This window comes from Chinchilla lanigera, unplaced genomic scaffold (genome assembly GCF_000276665.1).
Source record: "Chinchilla lanigera isolate Chin_1 unplaced genomic scaffold, ChiLan1.0 scaffold00188, whole genome shotgun sequence".
NCBI classification, from domain to species: Eukaryota; Metazoa; Chordata; class Mammalia; order Rodentia; family Chinchillidae; genus Chinchilla; species Chinchilla lanigera.
Genome location: NW_004955589.1, coordinates 1,010,611 through 1,014,649, shown reverse-complemented (window position 1 = coordinate 1,014,649; position 4,039 = coordinate 1,010,611). Strand labels below are relative to the sequence as shown.

Below are 4,039 nucleotides of genomic sequence, written 5' to 3'. Positions count from 1 at the left end.
CAAAGACCTGTGATACACAAGCAGAAAGAACAGAAACACTCAGGACAACATCAATAATAAGTGGTATAGATGCTTCTTTCTTGAGTGTTGATCTGAGTAAACAGTCTGCTTATCCAATGCCTTTCTTTTCCCCAATTTTTATTTTTGATTCATACATATTGTTTACATTCTTTGTGTGGAGTTGGTACATGTACACAACACATCCCCATTCTTTTTCCATCCCCCTTCCCCTTCCCACCCTCCCTGTCCTTATCCAATGCCTTTCCATGGTAGAAGCTACCCTTATTGATAGGGCAAGAGAGATTCCATTTTTCTGTTTTTAACTCCATATTAAGAAAAGTCACTTAAAGTTCACTTAAGCTGTAGGTCATCCCAGTCTCCTTGGTTAGTTATTAACTCAGAGCAAAATGGGAACATCAAATGGGAACAAAACAAACAGGACGAATTGGGAAGTGGACTAAACGTTAAACTGCAGTGGTCATTTGGAATTCTGTTGTCTGACCTTCTGGGAGAAGTAAACTTTGTGAAAATTGTGTGACATTCTTGTGAGATTCCCCAAAATGAGGTAATGGTTACTATAGAAACCTAAAATGTACTTAAGCTGCAGGTGAAACCCAGATCAGGACAGACATCCTCTCTGGCTCCTGGTTAGAGACTGCCATCAGCCTGCTCCAATAAAGCTTTGTTTGTTCCTACCTTTTCAGTTTCCTTGTGAATGCCTTTCTTGATGAACTTGCTTGCCATATCATTATCACCTCACAAAAACTACATTTTCAAGTGGATCTTGCCAGAAGATCAACAACCAACAACCTTCAATGATTAAACCCTCTGTCCAGTTTAACGTAAAGCAGGTAAGAGTTGGGATTGTTCTCTGGTGGCATAGACCAGCCATCAGTGTTGCTTATGAGAGACAGTTTAATAGAAAGTTGATTATAATTTCACCTCAGCCAGAATAAGGAGAAGGTTGGGGCCAGGGATATAGCTCAGTGGTATAAGTGCCTGCCTGGCAAGCACAAGGTCCTGAGTTCAAGTCCCGGTACCACAAAAAAAAAAAAAAAAGCAAGACCCAGAATAAGGATGGGTGAACCAGAGTACAACCCATGTGGAAAGTATGGTAACACTTTACCTCAGTGGTTTCCCAGTAAAGGTGATAACTGATGACTGCTTCTTGATCATGAGGGAGAAATGCTGTGTTCTTATTCCACAATGAAAGTGAATGATGGGTGTCCCTCCTAGAAAAAGCATGCTTGAAATTTAGGGGACAATATGACTTGCCAGGACTGAATTCAAATATTTATCTTCATACACTGGCTGGATGGATACTGGAAAAGGTTGCTGTGCATTCAGATAGACAAACTCTCAGTAAAAAGAATTCTCTCAAATGCTTTCTCAGCTGGGCATGGTGGTGTATGGCTGTAATTCCAGCACTTGGAGGGCTGAGGCAGGAGGACCGATGCAAGTTCGAGGCCAGCCTGGGCTACACAGTTCAAGGACAGCCTGAACTACACAGTGAGATCCTGACTTTAAAAAAAAGAACTGCCTCAACGATTTCACAGAGGGGTATCCGCATTGCTGCATCAACTGGAATGATACCTGAAGCTGACGAAGAGAAGCGAGGCCTGGTTCCAGCACACGCTTGTATTGTTTTGAATACTACAGTTCAAGGAGCTCCGACTTATCTAGCTGAAAAATTCCTGGAACCATTTAGGTTGGAAAAGAAGACACAGTGAAAAAATGATGAAAATGATGTAAAAAACTTTCCAGAGTTGCAAAAATACATATTTAAACTTTAATCCCCAAACAGCTCAGGAAATAAAAAATGGAATGTTTTAGATTTCCTGAGATAATCTCTAATAGCCCTCACATGTGACGAAGACAATGCTGACTACATCTGGGACCCATATATTTACATTAGTGGTTTCTCAATATGAAGAATAGAATATAATCCATTACAAGGTCCAGGCATATTCAGCATGTAGCTTTACTTTCTCAAAGATTCCTTATCAAAACAGGTCAGTGGAAAGTGAGGTAATCAGAGTGCTGAAGGATGTGGAAATTATCAGGAGACTCAAAAAATAACCCCAGCTACCAATTCCATAAAGAAAATGCAGGGCCAATACTGACTGAGCTAAGAGGACAGACGCAATATGGTGCTGGATTTGAGGTTTTAACAGTTTTTCTGGTGGAAGATCCTGGTCTCCATGGCTTGCAGAGAAAATCAAGTGGTGGTTATAGTTGTGAATTTTGCTACCTGGAATTTAAAAATATACCAGCTGGGATCTTTAATATCATTCCCAGTACTTTTTTTTTTTTTTTTTTTTGCCTACACAAGACCTTTTTTCTTAACTTCGATGGTATTATCCCCACCAAGACAATACAACCTCAGCAACAGAGAAACCTCAGCAATAAATGGGTTTTATTGTACTGTATTTTTTGGTACTGGGAATTGAACTGAGAGCCTTTCACTTGCCAGGCAGGCACTGTGGCGCTGGGCTACATCCCCAGTCTATCAGGTTAATAATATCCTTTAGTTATTGCAGGCTGATCAGGTCCACAAACTCCCAAATGAGTAGACGGTGAAGGCTTAAATAGATAAAACAACTGAAATGATTTCAGGGCCCCAGGAGGTTCCAAGCACTCTAATAGAATTCGTGATTCTCTGGGTTAAGACCCAGAACTTCCCTGGGTGGCCTGTATTTATTTGGTTTTCAAACAAAGGAGGGGGATATTCAAGAAAACATGGGAATTTAGCAGAACCTTGGGAAATATTTTCCTAAGTAGTAAATTATGTCAAACAGGAGAACTACCTTATTTTTAGGTTTGCATTTATTGTAGGAGTGTGGAGCCTGCAGTTGCAGTGTCCTTTTAATTAAATGGGGTTGGAGCCAAACATTCTCAGCTGTGGCCTTGTCTTGTTATTTGAGGCATCACAGCTTCACAGGCCAATACAGGCCTCAGTGGTGACCAGTGACTCACAGAGGTTCAATTACTATGAGTCCGCTGCCCATCTCCAGACAAGGTGCCTAGGCTTTGGACAGCTCACAAGTAAACATGGAAAGCCAATAGGTAAATATTAAATCCTGCTCAGAGCCACTTTGTAGTGGTCTACATCACCAGCCCAGAAACTGGATTTTAGACTCATTAAGCATCGACTCTCAAATGAGGACACAAATCTTCAGGAAGATAAATATAACAATCAGAAGGAGATTAATGTCAAAACATGTTACAGTAGAATCTGGTGCTTGTCGTGGTCTTTGATACCAGAATTACATAATTACTTTAACCATGTAGAAGTAGTTTACATGGTTTTGTGCATAGAGAGAGCTGGCTTGCATTTAGGGGCCAGTAGGTATAAAAATGCACATGATCAAAGATCAGACACAGAAAAAAAAAATCAGACACAGTCATAACTCTGAGGTGCCTCTGCTCAGAGGACAAGGCTGAGATTAGGTGAGGAAAATGATGAGGTCAGACTCACAAGTGGAATGGTAGACTATTCTAGCATGTTTACCTTATTAAGAAATCATGCTGTACACTGGTCATGGTGGCGCACACCTGTAATCCCAGCACTTGGGAGGCTGAGGCAGGAGGACCATTGCGAGTTCAAGACCAGCCTGGGCTACAAAGTGAGCTCAAGGCCAGCCTGAACTACATAGTGAGACCCTGTCTCAAAAAGACAAAACAAAACAAAACAAAACATGTTGTAAGTCAGGTTGCTGTGTTGACTCCTCTGTACATCTTGGGCAACTGATTACCAAATGAGTTGCATCAGTGCATATAATTTTAATGTTGCATAACTTATGACATTAAATGCTTATCATTAAAAATTAAAATAAGTGTTTATTGTTGCCCAGATGTTATGAAAGAATAAAGGGTTTAAGAAGTACTAATTAGCTGAGCACATAGACCGTGTGGTTTAAGAATGAAGGTTGTTGAGGTAGATACCCATCTCCCATTCTAGCATAGAGAGAACTGAGGTATACTCACTGTTGTGATTTTCCTTATCAGATTGAACAAAGTGCTAACCTGAGATATTAAA

The 4,039-nt window shown here is 40.6% G+C and overlaps 1 pseudogene; it reads left to right on the top strand.

Moving 5' to 3' along the window:
* Positions 1 to 815: 815 nt before the first annotated feature.
* LOC102025417 lies at positions 816 to 1,752 on the top strand (annotated as a pseudogene).
* Positions 1,753 to 4,039: the final 2,287 nt, after the last annotated feature.